Genomic DNA, 13,359 nt, shown 5'->3' with positions numbered 1-13,359 from the left:
TCCTGGGAATTAAACCCACTGGATTTTTTAGTCCTAACTATGAATACAGCCCACAGAAGAGTCAATAAAGTATGTTCTGTGTGAGAAAAAGCCTTTCCATTTCAGGAATGCCTGTTATGAGAAGTTTATTAACTTAAGTCACACCCTCTGTCTTGAGGAAGTCCCTGATAATTAGGTTTTAAATTAACTTCAGTCTTCAATTCAAACTATTGATGTTTATTCTTCACTTCCTATTATCGTCACCCACGTACATTGTATTTTCTGTAACACAGATCTATGTGGACAGTGATTCAGGAAGATGTGTACAAAGGAGGAAAGAGGTCACTCCAGTTCACTAGTGTTAAAATCTTCAGGCCAGTTAGACCAAAAACATCATGAACAGAAAAATATAGAAATAAAAGCATGGCATTGGTGGTTCAGTGGTAGAATTCTCGCCTGCCATGCGGGAGGCCCAGGTTTGATTTCTGGCCAATGCAGACACTTTGCTTTGGGGCACCTGGGTGGCTCAGTCAGTGGGCGTCTGCCTTCAGCTCAGGTCATGATCCTAGGGTCCTGGGATCAAGTCCCACATCTGGCTTCTTGCTCAGCAGGGAGTCTGCTTCTCCCTCACCCTCTCTGTCTGCCTCTCTTCCTGTCTTGTACTCTCTCTCTCAAATAAATAAATAAAATCCTTAAAAAAAATAAAAGGGATAAAGGTCATACAAAAAGATGCAATAGATAGTGTGGATAAAGTAAATGTGTATAAGGCATATTCCTTCCCACAGTGCTCTCTGTCCGGCCAGACATTCAGAACAGCCCATAAATAAGGACAATACGAGCATGAACCAGTGAGCTGTAAGAATTCATTAGGAGAGAGAACTGTAGGAAGGTCTTCAAAGAAGTTTCATGGTGCACAGGACATTCGTAATAAATCTCAAGGGAAGGGTAGCATGGAGCACAGAGAAGTAAGAGAAAGAGTTGGACAAGCGTAGGAAACACCGTGGCAGAAAGCAGAGGGATGGCAAGTTTGTGAGAAGATAGGCCTGCAGCATGGTGGTCATGCACAAAATCAGGAAGGCAGTGGGGAGAAGGAGAAGGATATAAGTAGGGGACTGAGGGTCCCAGGCTCTGTCTCTGACCTGCTGGTAACTAGTCGGAGATCCGGAAGAGCCACCTCAGCTTTCTTGTAAAACGACTTACATCCTTCCCACATGTACACAAATCCTATGGGTTGAAACTGAAGTCTACCATTTACAAGCTTAAAAATCTTTTTTCTTTTTTTTCAGAAATCTTGGCACACCTTCCTGGTCTCCTCCATACCTATTACAATCCCTAATTGTGATTTATTTCCCATGCTGGATCAAGTCATTTCATAGCAATCAAACTTACAATATTGCTCTCAAGCACATGCTTGAGGAAGGATTACAGGACTCCCTACAGAGGAGACCCAAGTAACCATCGGCTGAATCAAGGATGCCCCCAGACCATCGGGCCATGTAGCTCCCTTCTTCTCTGCCAATGCTTTTCAGACAAGTGATCAGTCTACCTGGTCTGCATATCCTCAAAGTATAGTTTCATTTCTATCCTCAGAATGGGCGTCTGACACCACACATTTTACTAGAACCTATTATCAGAGTTTTTTTTGGGGGGGGGGGATAACGTTCTAATCACCATTCTGTGTAAATTCTCTGATGCACTGAATATTTTGACATATGGCTCCAGGAAGGTGACATTCATGACTAAGAGCCAGATAAACACTTCCCTTGGTCAGGACAGAGAGCCAAGAATGGTGAATTCCCAGAACTGGTAGTATTACTGAGCAGCTCTGCAGCTTCCAGGACTATAGAGAGGTCCCCCCGCCCCACTCCCAGCCCCGGACACCAGATACATGGTATCTTTACAAAGCACCAATTAATTCTCTGATTCTCTCACCAACTGGGTGTCCAACAACTCAATTCTATTTCAACACTACCTGGGGTGACAATCAGACCTCATAGATAAGGGCTCAGTCCACAAGACTGCTCCCACCTCAGACACAAATGGCAGTGGGGTGCCCAGGCTACTGTCATTCTGCCAGGCTGACCACAAAACCAGAGGTTCCCACCACTTCCCTCTCAGCTTTGATAATTCAATAGAGTGACTCACAGAATTCACAGAAGTGTTTTACTTACTATTACCGATTTATTATAAAGGATTCAACCCTGGAACAGCCAAAAAGAAGAGATGTCCCTGGCAAGTATGGGGGTGAAGGAAGGCGTAGAACTTCCATGCCTTCTTCAGATTTCCTATCTGCCTAGCACTTTGATTGATGTGTTCACCAACCAAACTCTCCAAACTTCGTTGTTCAGTTTTTATGGAAGTTTAATCATGTAGCATGATTAATTAAATCATTGATCGTTGGTAACTGAATTCAATCTTCAGCCCCCTCTTCTCCCCAAAGATGGGCAGGGGAGGTGCTAAAATTTCCAAACTTCTAATCCCAGCTTGGTCTTTTTGGTAACCAGTCCTCATCCAGAAGCTATCTAGAGGTCCCAGGCAGGAGGCATCTCATTAGCACACAAAAAACACTGTTATCACTCAGGGGATTTCAAACATTTTAGAAGATCTGTGACAGGAACCAGGGACAAGATCAAATGTGAATTCTTATTGTAACACACTCACCCTATCAAATATTATCATGGCATGTCTTGATTCTACCTCCAGGCTCTTGAATCAGCACTTAACTGCTTTTGGTCCAGAAGTAAGCCCAGAATGACCCAGGAGAAATGACATTGCTTATGGTGATTCCTCTGTCCAGGACTGTATTCATTAGCTACTTGAAGCATGCAGAGGTGCAACAGTAGCTAAGTTGGCATTTCCGAAAGACTGGGGATCAATCAAAAAAAGGAAAATGATTCATCAAGAAGCCAGGTTGACTGGACAATGTTCCTTCAGTCCTTAGCCCTCTGCTCATTTCACTGTCCACATTTCCTATAGCTCTCACCTAGCAGCAAGGCTTCCACTGTGGAAATGATGCTCGCTCTGAAAAAGTTTGTCAAATCCGTATTTCTAATCCTCTCCTCTGAACCCCAGGCTTCAACATCAGCTGACAACTGTGTGTTATCTATTGAGAATTACAATATCATTTCCTTCTCCACACTCCAAAACTAAACATATCATCTCCCCTGAGATAAGATTCCTGCCAATTGCTCCTACTTTTTCCTTTTTTTACAGTAGAACAACTATGATTCTCAACTTCTCAAGTTCAAAATTTAGACGCCAACTTTATTTTTTTATTTTAAGTTTTTATTTTAATTTCACTTAGTTAGCATACAGTGTAATATTAGTTTCGGGGGTACAATATAGTGACTCAGCACTCTGTACAACAGCCAGTGCTCATCAGGACAAGTGCCCTCCTGAATCCCCGTCACCTGTTTCACCCATCCCCCCACGACCTCCCCTCTGGTGACCCTCAGCTTGTTCTCTATAGTTAAGACACTGTTTCTTGATTTGTCACTCTCTTATTTTTTTTCCTTTGCTTGTTTTGTTTCTGAAATTCCACATAAGTGAAATCATATGGTATTTTTTTCTCTGACTGACTTATTTCACTTAGTATAATACTTTAGCTCTGTATAGTGTTGCAAATGACAAAATTTCATTCTTTTTTTATGGCTGAATCATATTCCATTACATATGTACATAGCACCTCTTCTTTATCCATTCATCAGTTGATGGACATTTGGGCTGCTTCCATATCTTGGCTATTGTAAATAATGCTGCCACAAACATGGTAATGCATGTATCCCTTTGAATGAGTGTTTTTGTAGTCTTTGGGTAAATACCCCGTAGTGCGATTGCTAGATCATAAGGTAATTCTATTTCTAACCTTGTGAGGAACCTCCATACTGTTTTCCACATTGACTGTACCAGTTTGCATTCCCATCAACAGTGCATAAGCGCAGTGGAAATCCTTTTCCTCCACATCCTTGCCAACACCTGTTGTTTCTTGTGTTTTTGATTTTAGCCATTCTGACAGGTTGTGAAGTGATATTTCATTGCAGTGTTGATCTGCATGGCCCTGATGCTGAGTGATGTTGAGCATCTTTTCATGTGTCTGTTGGCCTTCTGGATGTCTGCTTTGCAGAAATGTCTGTTCATGTCTTCTGCCCATTTTTAAATTGGATTATTTGTTTTTGGGGTGTGAGTTTTATAAGTTCTTTACATATTTTGGATACTAACCCTTTATCAGATGTGTCATTTGCAAATATCTTCTCTCATTCCATAGGTTGCCTTTTAGTTTCGTTGATTGTTTCCTTTACTGTGGAGAAGCTATTTATTTTGATAAAGTCCCAATAGTTTATTTTTGCTTTTGTTTCTCAGGAGACACATCTAGAAAGAAGTTGCTATGGGTGATGTCAAAGAAGTTATTGCCTGTTCTCTCTTCTAGGATTTTTATGATTTCAGGTCTCACATTTAGGTCTTTAATTCATTTTGAATTTATATTTGTGTATGATGGACACTGACTTTATTCTTATCCTTTTCCCTAATTTCATATCAAAGCAGTCATCAATATACCAATTATTTTTCAATAAGCATTCTCATATTTGCTTCTTTTCCCCATTCTCTGGCAACCTCTAGCCCTGAAAATCAGCTCTGCTCAATCAATGTTGGGGTAGACTGGGTTGTTATTTTGTGGTGGGATAGTGGTGAATCTGTTACCCACAATTTCTCCATCTTGCCCTAGCTCTGTGTTCCATCATGGGTTTCATGTTTATTAAGGTATTATTCTCTTTCCTAAGATTTCTTTATTCAAAATGTACTGGTTCCCATTGTCAAATTTCTTAGCCTATTCTCAAAGGCTTTGTGCAGTCTTACTCTTAGCAAATTCTCTAGATACCTTTCCTACTTTTCCTATCCATGATATCTTTACTCCAGTTAGACCATTCTGCTCTAGTGTACTCTGAGATGGCGGAGGACCTGAAATCAGAAAAAGAGAGTTCAAGACTGCCTCAGCCACCTGATTTCTGAGGGGCTTTAAACCTTCATTTCCCTCTCTGAAAATATTTTCATCAAAAAGAGGGGTAACAAATATCGCCACCTTAAGGTTGTGTTGATCATACAGTTAAATATCAAATACAAGAGTTCCATAAACCCTTCCGTACTATACAAATTAAAGGATTTATTACTTATTATTGAATCAGGAAACAGGAACTGCGCCCCACTCATTGCTTTATATCCAGCACCAGGCATAGTGCCTAATACCTAGGCCCTTAATAAATATTAGCTGAGTAAATGGACAAACGAATGATAATGTAATTGTCCTTGCTGTCTCCTGAGACTCATGAAGAACTTCCCTAACACCATTACTTCCTTCGACTCTTATGCATTTGTGGTCTGTAAAATTTTAGCTACAATTTCATATGAATTTGACTTGTCTTCCCAGCTAGATCATAGTTGAATTGAAGGCAAGGATTTCATTATATATCTCTTTGTGTTTCTCACAGAGTGCTTAGACTTAACAATAACCTTAAATCTCTTAGCAATAGTATACAAACATTGCCATTTTCCTTAAATAATTCTTTAAATTATCAGAGAGGAGCATGTGTGTGTGTGTGTGTGTGTGTGTGTGTGGTTGTATGTGCCAGATCTAATAAGACCAGAGAGCTACAGTCACTTCTGAGTTAATTGGACTCCAAAATCAAACATCTCACCCTTATTAGCAAGTATTTCCAGATGCAGTGTCTCTTTCTGCTACTAATTTGAGGAAAATACCTTTCACTAACAAACCTTCCTTCTACCCATCAAAATGATGTCTAGGATGCCATCCTTGGACAAATATGCTCTTCATTAAAATTTTCTACTTGATATGTGCTTCATTTCGTTTCTTTTTATTCCTAAGCATCTGAAATATTTAGTTTTTAGAAATATGAGCACCTCTCATAGATGTGATCACAGACTTATTCGTGTGTTTGTTTAAAATAAGTCCATTCGGAGGGGATAAGTGACAGAACATTCAAATAGCTGTTGTTTGGAGCTTCAGGGCTACAAGAAGGAAAAAGCTTTTTGGGCTTGGAGGCCAAGGTAAATAACAATCAATCTCCCATCTCACAAACTGAGAATTTCATCCACACAACTGACTTCTTTACTTAAGCTTGTTCCCAGCAATATGACAGACCTTCCAGGAGAACAGAACAATTTACAACCTCTTCTGTCATCGTAGCAGCTTTTTATTTTGCTGTAGTTGAGGCTGGAGAAACCTAAGAGTTAATTTTAATAAGACCAATCAGCCCATCCTGACAATAGAGGGGAAGGAACCAGGACAGGTAGATAACTGCATGTTTTGACATTAGACCATTAACATGCAAATCATATGCAAAATCATATGCTAACAAGTGTGAGCCTTTGTTTGTGGATGGACACTTTTCTCCCCCAAATGGACAACAGCCCTGATTCAATTCTATACAGGAAGGCACTTAGCAAGGCATCTGATATACACAAGAAAACTGTAAAATGCTCTCTGAGCACTTATTTTGACCTCTTTGGAAGACCAGGATTCCTTTAAATTTGACTTTATTGCCTGCTCACGGGAAGGGAGCACTGAAGCATGGCAGAGAACAGAAGCCCATGTAATGCCCACGCTCACCGCACATAGTAAATAACAGTAGTGAGAACACAGGGCAGCCAGCATAGACAGTGTCCTTCGCATCACCCAGAGGCCACTGCAGAGCTCCCAGGGACAAGCAGCATTAATTATAGACTAATGATGCCATTTGCATGCACATTTTTAAAAACAGTAGTGAATGTAGCCCTAATAATTGAGGATGAGTGAGATGAGGCTGCGTTAAAATGCTCTATTGAGTCTCCTATCTCGTTTTAAAAAAAGACCTCTATCACCTTGGTGCTCATCAGTACACACATTAACACTGGGTAACCATGCGACATGGAACATTATGCTGGTTCTTTACAGATACAATCACTTCATCGACCTGCTTTTGAAGTGTTTCCCCCCTCCGCAACCTCTTATGATCATAAACTCAAGATTCTGATGGGGTGAGAGAAAGAAAATATAATAACTTTTGATAGAAATGGAAAGACAAATGAAATGTCAGAAATTCTGATGTCAGTGAAAAGATAGGATTGCATAAATAATAAATCAGGCATCATTTTGTACGAACATTGGGATTGTGTTCTGGGGTAATGAAGTACCAGTTTATGTGATTCAGGCAATTATCAAGCTGGAGGACTGGAGGGGAAAAATCAATTCAAGGAAGTAACTTATCTGTTTCCACAAAGCCATGGAGGGTCTTGGTATTCTTACAGCCTAGGAGTAAACCTGGTGCCCTCAGCAGAGGGCATCAGCCAAACCAGGAGCTGAGACTTGTAGCTTAGAAGGGCCAGAGGTCCATTCCACAAGCCTCAGAGGGACCTGGATTCCATAGGATTTCTCCATTCATGGCCAGAAGAGCTCATGGTCAGCCAGGAAGACTTTCATGCACAGCACTTTATGTTCTGAGTCGAAAATAGTCAGGCAGATGGGCAGCTTAAGGAGATCCTTTCAAAAATTCTCCTTTTCAAAAACTTCTTTTATAAGACATGTTGTAGGTACTCTTTTCATTTCATTTTATTCCCACTCAGTACAGAAGCACTGAAACACACTTAAGGGTTGATTCTAAGTCCATTTGGGCAGCATCTTGCACTCTGACTTCCTAGTTCTTACAATTCCTTTTACAGGATATATAATATATATAAATATATATTTTCTATAAATTCATTTGTAAATTTATAATATTTATAAAATACAAATATTATATTTTATATACCTATTTAAATTTTTTTCTCATGGAGTAAAATTAAACTTCATTTACCAAAAGAAAAAAAGGACAACCCCTCTTTGTCCTCCGAACAAATGTCAATATTTCAATGTCCCCCTAATATTAGTAAAACAGGAAATAGAATGATGACAGCTTTAGTACTTACAACGCACAATTTCTTTTTTTTGTTTTTTGTGTTTTGTTTTTTTTGAGAGAGAGCCTGTGCACGAAAGCAGGGATGGAGTGGGCGGGAGGAGCAGATGAAGAGGGGAGAGTGAATCTCAAGCAGGTTCTTTGCCCAGCACAGAGCCCACCAGGGCCCTATCTCACCCCTGAAATCATGACCTGAGCCAAAATCAGGAGTCCAACGCTCAACCAATTGAGTCACCCAGGCACCTCGCCAATGTACAATTTCAATAAGACATCTTAATAAAAGTCATGGCGTAGGGAATGAAGCCCTGCGATGTGCCGGGGCTTTTAGGGGAGGTGCTAACTGATGTGTCAGGATTGGATAGACTGTCCACGCCATGGTTAGAAGGAGGCTCAGGAAATCAAAAATCCTTATAGATAAGCTATAAGAAACTAAGTAAGTTAATGGTGTGCTCACAACTGAGGAAAGCCTTCAGGATCATCTATCTCTATGTCTTCGTTCTCATTTTGAAGATAAATAACCTGGAATCCGGAGGTTACTCCTTGCCAGAATTACAAAGCTTATTAGTGACAGAACCAGAACCAGAAGAGAGGTCGCTTGGCATGCACTCCAGAGTTTGAGGCTGTTCTTCTTTTCCCATGTGAGATGGGTTCTCATCAATGTTTTCCCAGGACAATGAAGCTGGGAAAGGTGTGTATCTTCAGTGTTTCCCAGTACATGATGTGGTAATGCTTGTGACCGCACTGAGTATGTTTCTCCACCAGCAGGAGATAGGCATGAGGACCTCATACAAGAAAGCTCTTTGGGGCTTATTATTAATCATCTTTATAATAACATTTTATATTGTTATAGGTTTATGCTTTTTTCAAAGTGCTTTCCTGAACTTCATCCATTCACTCATTCACCCAGCTACTTCTTCCTATGTACTATGCACTCTAAGCCTTTATAGACATCGTTTTATTTAACTCTCATATCAGACCCATGAGGAGGGGTAACTAGCCCATTTTACAGACAAGAAACAGACCAAAAGAAGTAAAGTAACGTGCCCCAAGTTTACTGTTACTGGTCAACAGGAGAACCAGCTATCAAACCTGGGTCTCTCTAATTCAAAGCCAGTGTTCTTAATCGCATTGTGGGGTGATCTCTGCAGTGACATGAATTGCATCCACCTAGATTAGGTTACCTAATTGCTACAAAAATACCAGAAGGTCTATGCTATTGTAACCATCTTGCAGATCATTCATTCAACAAATATGTATGGGTGCCTACTATTGCCAAGCACTCTTCTGATCATGGACGAACAAGATACAAAGAGTTTCTGTCCTCATAGAGCTTACTTTCTAGGGGGGAAACAGACTATCAGCAAGCCGTTGTACAAATAAATAACACAATATCCAGGTGAACACCAAGAAGGAAACTAAGTAGAACAGAAGGATAGAATGGCATAGGGAATGGAGGATATTTTAAATATGGAGGTCAGGGAGGCCCATTCTCAGCAGATATCTAAGCAGAACTTCTATAATGAGAAAGAGTGAGCTATACGAATCTTGATAAAATGAAGCCTTACAAGGTTATGATGAAACCAAACCATAGAAACATGAAATAACCTTGCCCGAGGTCACATAGCTAGTTAAGTGGCAGAGCGGGGAGTCAAAGCCAAGTCTCCAAGCCCTGCCCTCTTTCCACTACAACACATATGGGTTTCTGCAGGTCAACTGCAAATCAATCAGCCATGTCGCTTTCATTTTCTTTTGTTGTCCACTAGTGCTTTCAAAAACAATTTTCATATAGAAACAAATAAGGACGAGACATGTTTTCCTTTTTGCCAGCTAGTTTAACCAGAAAGAGTTTACTAAACACCTCCATGGGGCAGTTCTCAGAGAACGTCGAATAGAAGAATACCCAATTTTTACTAAAAACAGAGGGGGGGTAAAAAAAGACACTCCCATATTTGACATGCCTTCTTGAATACCATTTCTTCCTACTGTTAAGTCTATGAATGGTTTTTATGGTATACTCAAGTGTTATTTTATTTGTTTTTTGAAAGTGAACTAAATTGTGTTTGTTCCATATAAGCCAAAATTAGAAGAAAATCCATACTGATGTTCCCCACTTTCCTGGAATTATTTGAGAACCCTGGGCTAACATTGTCCAGGAACCTCTGGCTTTTTATACTTGATGGCCTCCCCAGAGATGCTCACTGCCCAAGCTCACGTGGTACGCAAATACGTGGATGGTGTCTGTACTTTCCAAGCCAAACCCATAAACCAGGATCTTCACTGCCACTCTCAAAGTCACACACCTGGTGATCAGTCCCCATAGCCTCTCCTCAGAGGTTCTGCCACATCCTGGGGCATTCCATGCAAATGGGTACCATTTGCCAAATGCCCTCTTCTCTCTGAGAATAATCCAGAAAGACAAACTTGGATGGGCTCAAAACAAAGGTTATCTTCTCTCTCCCCCCTCCTTCTCAAACTTCAGAGTTCATAAAACTCACTTGGAGAATTTTTAGAACACAGATTGCTGGTCTCCACCTCTGGGATTCTGATTCAGTAGGCCTGAGGTAAGGCCAAAGAATACACACTTCTCACAAGCTTCTGGGTGGTTCTCAGGCTGCTGGTCCCCTGGATCACCCTTCGAGTAACACTGTTTGTTTCTTTTGTTTAAAAGGGAGACAAAATTTATCTTATTCTTTTTGTGAGAGGGTAGAGGGCAGCACGAAGGATAAGACCCCAATTAATTTTTCAGTGACTCACACTGTTACTCTGGTAAAGGCAGAAGAGAGAGAAAATAGCAAAGGGAATTTTATTTCCTGAAATAGGTGTCGAATGCTTGGCAGAGTGGGGTTTCAATGGTGGGACCTTGTAACTGGGGCTGCCACCCCACCCTGTAACCCACTCTCGGGTAGACCAGCTGCAAGAGGAACAGTTGGAAAATTTATCCTAGGCAAGTCCAGGCATTTCCTTTTCACTACCAATTAACTAGTCACAACTAGAATGCTCAGCCGCCCGGGCCCAGGATGAAATCCACACAAATACTCATTGTGCGGCGGATCCTGTCTCTGGCAGCATCAAGAATTTCATACCGCAAGTGCAGGGGGAAGCAAGAGAAAGAAAGAAAGAGAGAGAGAGAGAGAAAAAAAAAAAATATATATATATATATATGCACACATATATGTATAACACATTTCAAAAACCGAGAGCTTTGCCTTGTCACCATGCATTTTTCACACTTTTTTCCTGCTTTACACTCTAATCCTATGTATGTTTGCCCTCTGTCTTCCACTACAATATTCTGCTTAGGTTATATTCTGTTTTCTTTGACGTTCTGTTGGCTTTTGGCAAGAAGTAGCCTGAAAAAAAACACATTTATATCTAATACCTCCTTTCACAACCTGAACCTTTACCAAACCTCATTTAAAAAAAAAAAAAAAAAGTCCATGAGTCCTGCAAGAACTGCTATAGAAGATGTGCAAAGAAATAAAGAACTTGAGTAGAGAGCATGTCCCATTATTTGGAAAGTTTTCTCTTCCCTACCATATATCTAGGCTTTCGTAACAAAGCTATGCAAACCAGGATGAAGAATGTTCTGGAGGTACTCAAAAGGAGCAAATTGTAAATCAACTCAATCCCAAGTACCTGTTTTCTCTAATGCAGAATAATCTTGAGCTGCTCTGGGAGCCCAAGCTGTACTTAGAGGATATATAAAGAAACAACCTGGAAAAGGTTCCCACAGTGCCGGAGCTAGCTAGGGTGGATGCAAAAGTATTGAAGGGGTGAAGGGAGGCCCTCAGTTTTGCTGCAGAGTCTTGAAGGAGGCAGGCGAAAGTTCGAGAAAGATCCACCAACAATAACAACACTATTCACCCGAGAATCTCTGCGAGATCATGGCACTGTATCTTCCAAACTTAGTCTCATCGTGGACACAACTGGGAAAGCAGAAGGAACTCCCTGCATTTTTCCTCTCCTGAGGCTATACTCAATTTAGGTAATCCTGTCAGGCCAATTCTGCACTTGCCCTTCCTCAACAGCTTGAATTATAGAACACCAGGTATCACGATGCATTGTTCAATCATTCATTCACCACTCAACCTTTCTCTCCAGTATTCTACTCTTACGTCAGGAATCATCATGGTAACAACAAAATTATTGATGGGGAAAGTTTGCTGAAGAGCTGCCAGGTAACTCAGTTTCCCTCAACAACTTGAAGGAGACAGAGGAATTATCTATTCAAGAGAAACAAAAACATTTATATATATATATATATATATATATATATATATATATAAACTTATATATGCATATATAAGTTTAGGGTCAATAAAACAACCTCCACAAATGTTAATATAAACATGGAAAAGCATAGCTTTAAAAAAAAATGGACAACTAGGGGCATTTCATCCCGTATACCAAGGTAATTTTTCTCCTCCAGTGGCAGACATGATTTTGTGTCCTTTCTATAGGAGAGAAAAGGGAGCTGGGCATTTCAGCCATCTACTTGCTAATTAATATTCTAACCCAAAATGCTCTGCTATAGATATTAGAAATCAAGTTTCCCACAGGACTGTCACATTGTTTTTAACCCAAAGCTATGATGCTTTGCCTTACAACTAGGAAGGTTTCATTACTGTCTGCTGTGTCTTCATTCTCCTTTGGAACTTCTCCAATTTCCCCAGAAACACAGGTGGTCTTTTGAATAAACAGAACTAACATATTGAGCTCCATAAGCTCCATGATGAGATGCATTTCTCTCGTTCACAGCTGTTGCTTGCACAGTTGGAATAATGCGTGACTATGAGGTGGCTACTTAGTGAACTGGAGATTCCCATTCAGAGCATAAATTCATAGAAGGTCATCCTCAGGTAAAGAAGGGAGAGAAAGAGAAGTGGCACTCCACAGGGGTCTGGATCATTCTCATTATCTATGTGAGGGACATGAAAACGTGTGGAGGGATCCACTGAAGAATTTGATGGTATTCATCCTACTTCAGAGGAAGCCCTTGCTGAGGGGATTTCATTTTATCACAAAATAATTGGGATAGAGGTCCTTGAATTGGCATGCTCTATGCTTCCAGCATTTAATAGAACTCAGATGGTAGCTGTGATAAAACTGTTTTACCATCTCCTGTTTGTTTAAGACGAAAAATGTTTGAGGAGTCATAGGATGATATAAAGTCTGTTTTACAATGACACCAGGGTCAGTGTTCAAGAGTTTAAACAACATAAACAGAATCAAAAACCAAGCAGGAATCATGATGTTCATACGGTAAAGTTGTGACATCTTTGTTAGCACACAACAATCTTGACATTTTCTCAGCTAGTGCTCCTCTCCAAATATAAAATTAATTAATAAGACTTTCAATGGCTTTACTTACTAAACTGTACCTTATTATTTATACCAATACGAGAAAATGCTTTGGCAAATGAGACAATGTCAACAT

General features: G+C 40.3%; 1 non-coding gene across 1 annotated transcript; it reads left to right on the top strand.

Annotated features, from left to right (window-relative positions):
* Window positions 1–405: 405 nt before the first annotated feature.
* On the top strand, window positions 406–476 carry TRNAG-GCC. The gene has a single exon. It is a non-coding gene; the product is annotated as a tRNA-Gly (tRNA).
* The last annotated feature ends 12,883 nt before the right edge of the window (window positions 477–13,359 follow it).

Source organism: Ailuropoda melanoleuca, chromosome 5 (genome assembly GCF_002007445.2).
Source record: "Ailuropoda melanoleuca isolate Jingjing chromosome 5, ASM200744v2, whole genome shotgun sequence".
Taxonomy (NCBI): domain Eukaryota; kingdom Metazoa; phylum Chordata; class Mammalia; order Carnivora; family Ursidae; genus Ailuropoda; species Ailuropoda melanoleuca.
This window is presented reverse-complemented; position numbering and strand designations above follow the sequence as displayed.